Source organism: Mugil cephalus, chromosome 10, assembly GCF_022458985.1.
Source record: "Mugil cephalus isolate CIBA_MC_2020 chromosome 10, CIBA_Mcephalus_1.1, whole genome shotgun sequence".
Classification (NCBI taxonomy): Eukaryota; Metazoa; Chordata; class Actinopteri; order Mugiliformes; family Mugilidae; genus Mugil; species Mugil cephalus.
The window spans coordinates 10,147,511-10,162,268 of record NC_061779.1 but is presented as its reverse complement, the minus strand read 5'-3'; the positions used below and the strand labels follow the sequence as shown (position 1 = coordinate 10,162,268).

Below are 14,758 nucleotides of genomic sequence, written 5' to 3'. Positions count from 1 at the left end.
AATAAGGTGTGTGAGAGGCAAGGAAGAAAGGAGGGCGAGACTGCCAACGCGTCACTCGTTGCCCGCTGTCGTATGCTGTCTAATCTTTACTTTTCCCAGTTTCCACTGTACTCCTTGCAAACAAATATCTCAACCGCAGAATCAGTTTAGTGTTAAGAGCCAGCAGGACCTCAGTGACGACGTCTCTGAGACGCCAAGCAATTCATCAAATTTCACAGACTTGATAATTAGGTGCATCAGCGTGTTTGCCATCTTATTTAATCTCCACTTTGATCCGCATTAATCTCTAACTGTACTTCTTATCCACGGCTTCCTTTGGCCCACAGGCCTGGTGACTGAAGAATGAATTTGTAGTTTTCATTCTCAGCCAATTTTGGCTCGGGTTTCCGATTCGTCCCTCTATCTGGGATGAATTTAAATATTTCAAATCATACTTCGCCAAAAATATCAATCTCTGAGCCGCTTCATCTGCAAAGTATATTGGTGAAGGAGAAGGACGTCTGGCTTATTGGAAACCAGCTCCATCTCAAAGGAGTATCAGGAGACGAGAAGGCCCCCCGCACACGCTCACTGAAGGATGAATCAGTTGATAATCTGTAATGTAGCCAATATATTACTTATCATATTATCGAGCAGCGGCATCTGTCGGCGGTGGCTTTCAATGCGTAGACTCATATTAGCATTAGTAACACATGAACACTCAGAATGTTAGCACAGAAAGGATATCATTTTCAACTGGATGCCAATCTCCTCCACCCTGCTTGTCCTATTCCCGATATTTTTAACAGCGTGTGATAAGTACCGTGGATAGCTTCTGCATTTTGAAAGCCGCTGAACTCTTCCTTCCCAGTGGCACAGTGCACGTCCATTCAAGCGTACTTCACATTTGCACATAGAACTCTCTCCAGCTACGTGAATGATGTCGAGAGGTATATTTAAATTTGCAATGAGGCTCACAAAGGATAGCATGGAAAGGTAGAATAGCCTTTTCTCAGTATTATCAAATGTGAACTTGTAAAATATCCCAGTGTTATTAAATTAGAGAGCTGGAACAGGGATTATTTGAAAAAACAAATAAATAATAATAAAATCATCTAAAACACATACAAATACAGTCAGACAAAGGGTAATTTAAAAAAAAAAAAAAAAAAAACATACTGTATGTCATGATATATGACTCCAAACTGAATGTAAAAACTTGTTGTAAAGTTGGAATGCATCAAGGAAAGTGAACAAGGAGGTTCGGAGATGCAAACATTTGTACATCTCCACTTTGGTTAAATTTTGGCAAAAGTTCCACTCGACATTGTTGAAAGTGAAGCAGGAAGCAGAAACAAAGATTAAACTGACCGGCAAAACAGACACAGCGCCAACTAGTGCTTGGGTGGTGTTTTTACAGAGCGAAGTATGAATAGCACACACCGGCGCAGGCTACATACGTAGGTTATGGCGTCTACGTCCCACAGAGAACGCTCAATGTAAAGGCAAAAAGATAATTGAGATATTTTCTGTATTCATTTGAGGGAATTTACAATTATAATGAGTTAATTGTCACTAACATTATTTATAATGTTTGTTTTGTTAAGTACCAGAGAGTGATAGTTAAATAGATCCAATGTGACATTCCGACCCAGCTGTGTTCATTTTCCCAGAGAGAGGGGACAAAAAAAAAAACACAGAAAGAATTTGGCCTCAAGAACAGTCTGAAATGAACTGGCAATATAAAGGTTTGATTGATGATTTTGGGAGAGCCCCTATTTCATGAGAAAACATTTCAGAGGAAGCTGTGTGACTGCACATGAAAGGTTTCCAGACATGTCGCCAACAGAAACAATTCCACTATTAGGCCATCTGGTAAAGTGAAGCCAAACATCATCTAACAAACTTTCAGGCTTTTCAGTTATGTGAGGTTTGGTTGTTAGAATGTGTGGGCATTAAGAAAATATGTATTCCTTTTAGCCTGAGTGCAACTTCTTTTGAGGGTCATGACTAGGTATCAGAATTTAGTGATGCAAAGATGATGTAGGCAGTTGAAACAGGGTGTGTAAAATTTGATGGAAAAGGCCGCAATAGGGGGAGAGAAAAGACATTTGTGCTTCAGAGTCTGACGAAATGGTTTAGTACAATTTGAGGTCCATCCAAAATATGTCTCTGAAAGCAGGTTGCTGTAGCACAGGGGTGTCCAAACTACAGCCTGTGTACCAACTGCGGTCCATGATCAATTTTTAGCAGCAAATTCTAAACATATAATGGAATATGGCATACACATGGAACTTGCGCTTGACTGTATTGTATTATTTAGTCTTGGCGGTATGTGGCGCTTTCGGCATGAATGCTGCAGCATGTCCACAAAATAAGATCAATCAAAGAAAAGGTTTACAACATGAGACCAAAGTTATAAGAACCAAAGTATGTATTTTTATTTTTCCATGCTAACCAAACACAAGAATGTGCCCCGAAGTATTCAACTTGTTGCCTGAAATGGGAAAACTTTCTCAGCTAGTGACTTCATAAAAGAGTTCATCTGAAGAAGGACCTGCTGGTTGCTGAATTTTTCAGCAGTTTTTCATTGTTATACCTTCCATTATCCAGCACCCTGCACTTAACTCTTTTTGGATGTGTGTGTCTTTCCAAACTTTTTCCATAAAAGAGCGCCTCATTAAAGTTGTAGGACTAATTAAGGCCAGCATTCAACAATGTTAGCCTGTCTAGAAACACCGCTGTGCGGCAAATCAAAGACTTCTTGATTGCATATGAGGAGGGCACGGATTCCACAGACCTGTACAGCTGTTCATTTTTATTGAGAAGTTAACGATAGCTTACTTTGCATTTCAAAAAAGCAGACTGAGAATCATAATGACCAATGGATTTCCACCAAACTTAAAACTTACTCCTGCCCTGCCAACTGACTTTCAGTCTAAAGCATAATGTAACTGTTGCTGCTCAGTAACCCGTAACAAGTAACGATGTGTTATTTTCATAACAAGCTTACACCTTCCCACCCATCCCCCTCCTAACATCCTGACTTAGACACAATTTGAAGCTACTGTTTTGAGAATGAGCTGCCAACTCTTCTTTAAGTAAAGTTTTTTAAAGCCTTATTATGTATCAAGCATAATTTACCTACATTCATTTGATGATATACCTCACCTCATGGCCTACGTCACTGTGACATCACAACGTTTGCTGGAGGCAAAACAGAGGGAAGCTTGAGGCAAACACTGTCACTGTCAACCATGAAAATGTCATCTTGCTGTATCTAAAGTAAGAACTTGGAAGTTTTATCGCATACCACTCCCAGTCGTAGACAACTTTGTTTGAACGTGAATAAAAGAAAGGATTGGACGGAGACAGTCATCCACAACTCTCTGTTTGCGGAGCACATTTGATGTCTAATACATAATCATTTCCAGCCTGGATAACGTTATGGGTTAGCGAGCTAACACAACGTTCCAAGCAGAAGTTGCATTTGCTACGTTACCCTCCACAGTGCTACCACTTACTTCTTGTAATATCTTTGTAGGAGAGTCTTTACTTAATAAAGACAACCCAGACTTCATCCCCTCTGTGTCCTCCATTGGTCAAATTGTCCAAGAGAGTGTAAATGAATGACACTGGTTATTGTGCTTCACATTTATGTTTGAATAATGACAGAACATCGACCGGGCTTCTTTAAATGAGAAAAATAATTCTGAAAAGCACTCTAATGTCTAATAACACTAAATGTTTGAAGACAGACATGGAACATTACTAGGCCTTGGGCCAAGTACAAAGACATTCAGTGCAATAGGCAAAGTAACATGGGACAAAACATGCCCAAAATTAAATCAATAGGCTACTGTAATTACTAGTGCAATAAACAGGACAAAACATGCCCGGAATTAAATCAGTACCGTACTTACTGGTGCAATAAACAAAGTAACATGGAACAAAACTTGCCCCCATTATTCATACAGACTTAAGTCATACAAAATACACTGCGGCAGAATTGACCTTGGTTAAAGGATAATTGTTTTCCCAAGTTTTGAGTTTTCGTTTGTGTGCCACTACCTAACTTGCTCCATCTGTATCCTCTCACTTGCTGCTGGTCTTCTTCACCTCATAGGATTTGAACTGGCAGGAGCTCAACAGCGCCACCCTATCATCAATGTATCACAATGTTATTCTCTGGTCAGGAGTGGAAGTGCACCAATAGATAATCAGTGAGAGCAAGCGCAGCGAGAGGGTGCAGATTCTGAACGCTGGCGGCATCCTTGCCAAAACAGTTCATTGAAATATGCTGACCGCCATTTTTGAGCTACATTGTTTGAGCTCATTTGCCTCCAGCTAAGCCCCACCCCTCAAAAAACATCACACTGTTTACAAACTGTGAAGGGCTCTATAATTTTTTGTACATGGTCCCTTGGTGAATTTTTTTTTTATCATACTTCACTTGTGCGCCAAGATCAAAAGATTAGGTTTTTCATACTCCAAGGATTTTCTTTTGTCTCACTATACAGTAACTTCTAAGAGATATGTGAGGACTATGTACCACATCTTATTGCTGCTGGGCTTTGGCTCTAAGGCAGGGGTCATTAAGATCAGTCCTCACACACACACACACACACACACAAAAAAAAGTTTACTTCTTTGGACATGTGCTAGCCCAGAAGCTTCACCTTGTTCACTCGAATGAAATCCAATATTGCACAGAAACCCTGCTGTTTACTGTAAATTAGGAAAATATTGAGCATTTGAATGATTATCATGCTGAAGCCTGAGTTATCCCCAAAGCTTTTATTTCCAGAATTAAGCTTGAATTCATTAGTCATTAGCAATTTCCTCGGTCATTCATTACACTTTTTATATCCTCTAATGAATATTTTTGACGTTCTCATTTCAAAATATGGAGCCCTTCCTGCACATTCTCATATTATTCTTTTTAATCCAGTGCTCATCTATTACAGTGTTGATTATTACATTACATTGATTATTATTACAATGTTGGAAGTGAGTAACTGACAAGAAAGTTGAATACCTTTGTAATAGATATTTCAAATTGTGTTTCAAATCTGTAGTGTATTCTCCAAGGAAACGCTTTGCTACAATAGCCCTGCGTTTAAATGTATACATTACTGTTGCATGTGCAGAAGATCTCACCGAGTTTGGTACAGACCAGGTTTGATGTTGTTGAGCTGTAATTATGGTAGTATACCAATAGTTTAGTGCAATGGTGTGTCATTTTGAATACAATACCATATACAATGCTACGTGACATTTTCCACAAGAAGCCCAATCTGTGCTGCAGTTGTGCAAACACACTCCCACTTCAGTGTGGCTACTAATAGATCATCAGTAAGTACACCTTTTTACAGCTCACACCTTCCTCCTAGAATTGGCCCTTCTTTGCACAACCATTAAAGGCTCACTAAGTTTGCCACTGAGAAAAATCTTGACTGACAATCAGAGGATAAAGCCCTGAGCATGACATAAACCTTGTAATCCTGTATCATAGCAGATTTAGACTTAGTGAAACCTCAGATTCAGCTTGTTTATCTCCTCTGCGGTGTCTCTGCACATGCAAAACAAGAAGTGCTCCAGACAATGGTGTACCTATTCACATGTGAGGCAGGGAGCAGATTTGCAGCATCTGGACGTGACGGACGGATCCTCTCTCACTCTAATCCTTCACGTGGCTGTCTCTCTGCTCAGGCACATAGGGGATGTAGTGGGCCATGCATTCACATGCCTCCTGAAATAGGGCAGACAAACAAAGGGATAAAATCAATAAATGAGCACAAAACAAGAATCATGAGGAAGAACTGCAGTGTTAGCATTTTGTTGCACTGGTCACATTTAGTTGGATGGAGATGATTAGCTCTTAAAGTCTCTTCAACTCGAGTAAGGGCTAAAATGTGTGGGAGAATGAAAGTCCATTCTGATTTATATGTGATTTTTCTGTTGTTTCTCTTTGGCTGATGCACTCTGTGCGCTAGCACCGATTGCGCACAGACATGTCCTTTTGCAGTGCCAAAGAGTTGCTTATAATAAATTTATTTGCGTCACTCCAACCCATAGTGTTACCAGTAAGGTCTGTGCAGAGCTGCCGGTTTGTGTCTTCTGCAAATAAAAATATGCCGCGTGAAAAGCTATGTATTGTTAGCCGGCTGCACTTGCATTAGCATTTAAATGGTGATGAATGAATGGCAATTTAGCAGCAGTTAGTATTAAAGTGTCTTCATTGTATACGGCTAACATTAGTCAACTTATATTGTGTTAAAGTGCCAATTCACTCCCAGCTCAGAGTCTAACTCCAAAATATGCATAATTTTGAGCAATAAAAAGTGGAGCATGGATGTGGCAGACAGAAGTCTGACTGTGCTTACATATAGTGTATTTTAATACAGTCACATTCTCAATTAAATTGTTTCCCTTCACATAAGTATGTTTTTTTCTTGTCAGACAATGGCAAGGGAATGAAATGCATGAATGTGAGCAGGGGTGCTATCTTGACAAAATTTCCATACGCATAAATTAAAGATGTATGCTGTGATGTTGAGACAGAAGGTCTGGCTCTTTCACTCAAACTGCACATAGAACAGAGTGCACACCTCTGATTAGAAGGCAACTAATAGCTTCCTGGTGCCTCCCACTTTTCATGAGTATAATGGATGCTGATTTATGTTTATATGGCTCATTATAACATGTAATTTATGATACGTAAGGTATATAAGCCACAGATTAGTTTGCTTGTGAATGCCCCACCACCTTCTGTCAGTAAAGTCCCGGCAGACGCAGCTTGAGCAGCACAGAGACACGGGTTAGCTGCAGGGCCTCGTGTGGCCTCTGGTGTTACTGTGAAATGACCGGCCGATGAGTTAATGAGTTGCAGGAAAAAAAAAAAAGAAACAAAATTTTTTGAATGGCTTTAAAAATGAGTGCACGTCCACTGGCCTCATTCTTTGGCTCATGTTGGAAGATCCATTTTAGTTGTGGAACCTAAGAATTATGTGTCTGATAAAAAAAGGCCCTAAAGAAGAGAGCAACAAATGGTTCAGACGACTGTTCAGACCAAGGTGGCATGAAAACAGTTACACGTCATCTGGTTGATGTGCTTGTAAAGTTCAATGCCAAAAAGTCTGTCATAGATAATGTTTTGATTAGTAATTGTGTCTCAGATTTATGTGTAGCATCAGTTAAAATACAGGGGGGGGAAAGTCTGATGCACAAAATATGACATGAGTCCTGGTGTAGTCAAGTCTAATAAAAGGAGTGAAACAAAATGTCTATCCATACACAAAACGTCCGTCAAACACTTCAAATGTTAAACAAACCCTTTTATTCCTTAAGCTACTCAAACTACACAATTGGCATATACTCTTAAATATTATCTGCTCTTAAATAAAACACCAACATCTATGAGGAAAAATGGAAGATAAAGGGTAATAAATAGTTCAGTCAGACCTTTACTCAGCCGCTCACATGGTATCACCTTGAAAGGTTGGAAATAATAGAACACCACGAGGTTCTGTCTTGATTGCCTTAATAATCTTTCTCCTAGAAAGGTCATTTTACAGTCTGGTTAACTACAGACAATAAGAATCAATGAATGGTAAATGATGGCATTCGTAAGAGCTGCTTGTGGTAATGGCTAATGAGTATGCTAACACTATTTTAAAGAGAGCAAAATGAGGAATAGAATATGGAGCCAGATGTGACATGGAATGGAAAAAAGAAAAAAAAAAAAGAAAAGGCCATTAAACAGTGAATGATTGGAAAGTAATTCGCCACCACAATCCACCTCTGCTCTCGCTCTAGTTACTGAATGGTAACTTCATGATTATTTTCTGTAACCTTTTTATCCGTTCAAATTAATCTGGCAAATTGTATGGTGCCGAATAATTCCAGCCGGCCTGCTTCAGGATCATATTTGGTTTTGAATTAGCACAGCAGATGGTGGCTACATAAAAACATTGTGCCCTCTCTGATGATGGGCTTAATCTTTTGTCACGCTACAACTTGTGGCATGTTGTGGAGTGAGAAAAAGAATTATTCAATTCAAATTTGTAATTATAAAAAAATGACACAACACTGAGGAAGTACAGTTTTGAGTGTTGTCTATCCTTTTATGCTATGGTCTAAATATACTTGGTGATCTTTGTCATCTCAGTACTCCAGTGCATACACAGACCTGGACACAAAACAGCTGTACCATCAATCTATTCTTTACATTACGGTAAAATTCAATTGCACTTTTCTGTTATTGTTCTGCCGTCAAAAACAGTTTTTCATATCAAGCTTGTTACGATATGAGAAAATCAGTGACGGCTTTTCCATAGGTCAGCATATTGAAAGCCTCCTGCTATACATGTCCACACTTATTCCGTATGTACACACACACATGCAATACGGTATTTCAGAAGAGTGTGCCTTTCATTCGAAGCAGACATTACTTCTGCAAATGGACGATCAATATGATGAACTGGAGTCCGGGCTCACTCAACAGCTGCAGCCAGAAATATGAAAGGCATTTTGTATATTGTTCGTTCTGAAATGTAAAGATTGGTTTTTAGGTATTATTCTGCCAGCTCCATCTCTGAAACTGCTCTGCTGCACCAGAAAGAGCTGCTGGCGAAAACTCACACTTGATCTCTGCCACTTGCAGTATGAATGCATATATGTCGACTGTTCTCCCGTCCTATACAAACTTCTGTTATGAGTATGAGAACACACACTGGCTGGCATAGGCCTGTTGTTGTCTGTAAACACAACATTCAAACTTGGCCCTTTTGGCCCGACTTGACAAGAGAGAAAGCCGTGGTGGGCAAGTCAGCTGGAAACAGAATGAAGAGATTGAGAAGTATTATAAAAAAAGAAAAAAAGCAGTGAATCACATAAATAAAACACTGTTGTCTGATTGTTTCGCAGTGGTTACATTCTAACCACGAGTAAACACGAATACACCTTTGCACAACCCTGCAGGAAGGTGCCGCATTGTCGGATTTTGTGTGAATCCAGCCAAAGGGCAAGCGTCATCCAGCCTCTTGCTTTTTTTTTTTCCTTTTTGTTTTCTGCTCTGCTCTGTGTGTATGTGTATGTAGTCCAGCCTCGTCCTCAAATCAGACAGAACTACCGACCTGCAGGTTTTCAAACATCTAGAGCAGGGGGGAGACGCAGAGAAATTGATAGCCACTTTGTTTTACAGCTTTTGGCCAAACTTAAAAAAAAAAAAAAAAAAAAAAAAAAAAAAAAACATCCCGAAAACAGCAGAAGAAAACCGGACCATATAAGTAGAGCACAAGATTGCAAAAGATAAATACAATGCCACACAGTGCTAGCGGGTCATAAATCACGATTTACATCAATTATTACTCCATGACTACATAATAGTTCTATGGGAAGGAGCTGCATTAAAAAGAAACATTTGTACATTTGTATCAACACCTCTCTGGTATGTGTTTGACAAAAGTTTCACTACAGTGGTGTCTAGTACAGGCCTGGATGAAGTTGGATGCACATCATATTGCAACTTAATGCATTGTAGTATAAAACCTCTTTGAATAAGGATCTATAATATATATATATCAAAAAAAAAAATACAATTAACAACACAACATTGGGTAGAGGTGACAAGTCTTGATCTCCTTAGCTTACAGTATGCTAGTTACGGCTCTATATTTATTCTAAATAGAGGAACTGACCCTGTGTCGACAGCATTGTGAGAAAACCCAATGACACCAGCGGCACTCTTTTCCCAAAACTGTCTGCCGGTGATTTAAGCTTTGCCCTTTTGCCATAATCCTTCCCAGACTCAGCCTTGGCTGACATAAAAAAAAAAAAGAGTGTCTGCCCTTCTCAAGTTCTCAAACTGTGCTCTGCTGATAATCTTCAGGGAGACCATCCGAGCAAGCAGCAAATTAAGTTTTGATGCATATAAATTCCCAACATTGTCACTGGTGGAATAACCGATCGATTAGAGGAACGCTGTCGTCAAAGCTCAATAACAGTTATCTCAGAATAAGAATGAAATGTCTGGATGAGCTCTGAAAGCATTGCTGGTACCTCATGAAGGACCAAGGGGGTATCATGTCAAGAGTCAACATCGTCAGAACCAAAGAAAAGTGTGCTATTTATATTTACAACAACACAGTGTATTTGATAGCAGCTTTTTTTTTTTTTCAAACTAAGCAAAGATATTACAGTCAAGATGCGGCTGCCTCTCAAAAATGAACCCAATGTCCCAGGTTCTTATTTAACAGACCATTGTTGTGATCACTCCCCGAGTTTAAAGGCCGTGGTACCGTAACACTTGCAGGTAAACATACTGAGCAGCTGGCACATTGAGGATTTATCCCATTTCATGTTGACTTATCTGCCAGGGAAAGGATACAGCATGCTGCCTTGTGTCCGGGCATGTCACACATCATGTTAAAACAGCTGCCACAAATTTAAGAAAATTGAAAGTCAGAACAAGACGAAATCTCATCTCCTGACAGATTTATTTTATAGTTAGAGCAAAAAAAAAAAAAAAATTGACAAAAATGTGAACAAACTATTTATTAGTTTTAGAGAGGTACATCGTTCAGCCATAATATTAAAACCACTGACAGGAAATTACATTGTCCAGTGTTCGGCTGGGAAGCTTTGAGGCCTGGCATTCATGTGGATGTGACTTATACTGCGGCGGGTGGTGAAAACTCCCCAGAACTCCACTCCCTGCCATTGAAGCTTGCAGCTTGCAGCATTCTGAAGACTCTGCACATGGACTCTTTTCCCTCCTGCCCTCAGGCAGGCGCTTCAGAACCCTCAGGACAAGGACCAGCAGACTGAGGAACAGCTTTTTCCCCAGAGCTGTGACTTTACTGAACTCTGCCCCCCCGGTGACCCCTACACACCAATCCACTCACACCCCTGCACTCCTCATCCCCTCTCTGACTGTTACACCATCACCACAGTACTACTGGACTCTTCTGCACACGGATACTTTAATGTCCTGAGACCTGAGCTTTTGTTTGGTATGCATTTTCAATTTCTCCATTTCATTAAAAACTATAAAAACAAAGCATCGTCTTTGAACCGGAAGTGGTTTTTGGAAAGAAAATTACGTCCTCATGCGTGGACATGGGGATTATGTCACTCAATATTATAATAAAGCCACCAATAAGTAACAAAATATAAAAATGTTAATTTTCATGTCCGAACATTGCTGTGTAAAAGCAGAATTGCAAATAACGAAGTCCCAACATCCTCAATTGAGTATGTGCTAATTAACGAGGTTATAGCTTCTTACTACTGATAGAAATTGCATGTCATATTAAACGTAAGTTTCAGTTCCAAAATTTGTTGAGGTGTTAATTTTTACACCAACCAGTAAATAGTGAAGAGGATAAAGGTTTAAATGAAGCAGAATAAACTGCCACAAACCTGAAACTTAATGTCCCCATATGACTACGCAGGGTCTCGGGAGGTTAAATAATCTGTTTGCACAGTACTATGTACCAAATATTGCACTAGTTTAGTAACATTGGGAAGCGATTGCTTATTATTTATGCACTGTTTAATGCTCACTATTTTGTATCGACTAATTCATCATCTACTATTTCCTTTAGTATAAACTATCTTATAGTTCCTTTTTATAGTCTACTTAGTTTCAACACACAAATCCATCTGTATAATATGTTCTTAGTACCTCGATCAATCATTGTGTATATTTTACTCACACATCTGTACATATGGTCTCACATAGGTGTTCATCTGTAAATACTGTCCATATGCTATACAACCAACCTGTATTATACCACTTATATACCACAGTATTTATGCTACATGCACTTACTGCTTATTGCACTTCTGGTTAGATGCTAAACTGCATTTCGTTTGTGGAATGACAATAAAGTCGAATCTAATCTAATCTAATCTAATCTAATCTAATCTAATCTAATCTAATCTAATTGTGTACCACCCACCTGGACCAGACCAGACCAGCCACCCCCTCCCCTCAAACCAAAGGACACATTCTCTGATGAGTCACAACTGTTTTGGAGGCACAAGGGACACTTACACACTATCAGGAAGGTGGTCATATACCTGATTGGTGCATAATCTTTATTAAGAGATGACTTGTCCCAAGCATGAGTGTTGTTTATAAGACAGACATGAAAAAAAAATCCTTCAAGTGCAAGGCCTGTGAGCAGGACATGGTTTCCATCAGAAAAAAAAGTTTAGACATATATGAGCCGCCCGGTATGATCGAGCAGCATCGGGTCATGTTGCACACCATCAGTGTGCATCTTATGGTGTAATCTCAACGAAGGACCGCCTACCCTCGTCCTTTTCCCCGGTCATCAAATATAATGCGAATAGCCTTATAATGTGTTGTTTTGACATGCTAAATGTGGGGTTCTGTACTGATTACTTTAATAATGCTTTCAGTACCAATTTCCCACTGTATATCATAAGCATTTTAAGCTATTCATTGTATGGGACATACTTTTCTTGGCCTGCGCTCAAACCTCAGACTTTAACACTTATGAAAACACTTAACTTGTACCATTTCTATATTGCCTGCATCAGTAACAATACATAACCTTCTATTTACACTCAAAGTATTACGCCAACCACATGAAAGTAATCAATGATAAAAAGCACATGGTTCTATAAGCAATGTGTCACGCCATCTGGGTTATGTAAGTGGGTCAACGTCAAGATTAACATCTAATAATCAAGAGCCACAACACCTCATTTGTCTTTCTGTGACATTTGTAATATAAAAGTCGTGCCACTCTCAGCGAAGACGTGTTTTACCATTTACTGCCGTTTTCTTTGAGTGAAGAGGGAGGGAGGGAGGGGGGCACACAAGTGCCGCATGCATGGAATAAAAACACAGAAAAGAAAAAAAATCAATTGTTAAGATCAAAAATACTGCATCCCACAGTGTACTTTGACAGAACCTTGATCTGCTGCTCAGTGGTTATTGTTCATCTGATTTCAGACTTACGGCTTTTTCATCATCTCTGAGTGACATTTAGGCATGTTTACTCCTGTGAGTAAGTAGCAGTGGGTGTTCTCCCGGTCTGTCATAGTCGGTGCGAGCGAACCACAATACAACATAGATTCCATTTACAATAGGTGACAGTAGAGGACAGTTTCTCATTTCTCTTGTGCTTGATCCCTCTCTGTTCAAACATCACTGAGGCGCGTGTGAGAGGAAGTAGCTGAGCGTGCAGGAGCTGCTTTTTGTTTCCCACATTTACTTTATTGTCGTTTCTCATTCACATTTATTTATACGAGCTCGTACCATCTTAAATAAAAGATCAGAGCTATGCCTTCAAGAGTTTCATTGCAACAGCTGCTGTATTGCTTTCATCCAATAGTAATGATATTTCTTAGAATACATGTTAACTCAACGAATGAGTTGCCAGTCACCAGTTGCACAAATTATTTTGCACACACATCCACGTATCACGCGCCCAAACATGTTTCTCATTAATCACTGTTGGCAGCAATTCCGTGTTTCTCATAGTTTAGGAGAAATGTCAGCTATGCTCTGGACAAAAGGCTCCAGAATTTGCAAGCCTGAGGGATTCGAAACAAAAATAAAGTGCATTTCTTACAGGAGTTGTTCATAATGTACGGAGGTCTACCATCCTAAAATATATATATCTCAACCTTTAGTTCTTTTAGTTTAATTATTTTAAAAGCTCTTTGGATAGTTTGTCACAGGGCACCGTTTTTTTTTTTTTTTTGTCTTCCTCAGATTGATAGCTGAGTGACTCCACTGAGTAAAGTGAAAAAATAAATTATAAAAAAGCTACAATGTTCAGAGTGCAGCTTTCAGCAACTTTACGAACCTCATAGCATGCTGTAGAGCAGAGGCCAGAGCTGATTTCTAGTGAACCATATGTCCATGTGCACTTATAACCGCTCACGTCGGCTGGACTGTGACTGTGGTATAAAACGCTTGGACTTACTACCTAATGCCTACCAGTATCTGTGCCCTGAATGCTTACAAAGTGGTAGCCAGTTAGCTTGGAGCGCTGAGAGAAGAAAGTAAAATCATAAATATTATTGTACATCCACGACTAACGTCTTGATAGGCCTGTGTTGCCCACTACTGAGTATCAGAGGGAGACATTAAAGATCAGAGACATCTTGAACATTAATCATTACCATTAATCATATGCAACATACTCCTATACATTCACACACTCAGTGATACATAAAACTTCCACCAAGTTAAATGCAAGGCTTTATGCATTTGTAATCACATTCGACATACACATACACTCATGCACACACACGCACATGCACACACACACACAAATCTGCACTAGAAATACAATAAAGACTGAGGATGATTAAACATCTTGGAAGCTCTGTTCAAATAAACTGGCAAGCAGGAGGGTGACTATTTCTGCAATATGGTGAAAATAAGTAAACACAATCAATGCAGCAAACCAACCACATCTCCTACAGATTACAGAGGCGGCTTTAAGTATGGGCGACGTGAGCGATGGCGCAGAGCGACTTATTATCGAGAAAAACATCCGAACATGCGCACTCCAACTTCCTCGTGACTAGACAGTCTTTTGCTTGCTGGACAAAAAATCTCAAGCTGCAGACATAGAAGCAGTAGCACACAGGGGTAGGTGGTTTTAGGGCGCCCCCCTGGTAGTAGGGATCTATCAGGGATCTATCAAATAGTGACTTAGCAAAGTTTTCCCAGGATGCTAAACAGGCTAGCAGCGAGTCTGAGAGATTAGGTTTGCGCCATCAAATT

The 14,758-nt window shown here is 39.6% G+C and overlaps 1 protein-coding gene across 1 annotated transcript in view; it reads right to left on the bottom strand.

Annotated features, from left to right (window-relative positions):
* The window catches only part of lrrc4ca (leucine rich repeat containing 4C, genome duplicate a), a 147,984-nt gene that overhangs the window by 53,699 nt on the left and 79,527 nt on the right, over positions 1 to 14,758 (bottom strand). Inside the window, exon 2 of the mRNA XM_047597012.1 lies at positions 5,593 to 5,731. The gene's annotated coding sequence lies outside the window, so the exon portion shown is untranslated. The remainder of the gene's footprint in view (positions 1 to 5,592; positions 5,732 to 14,758) is intronic.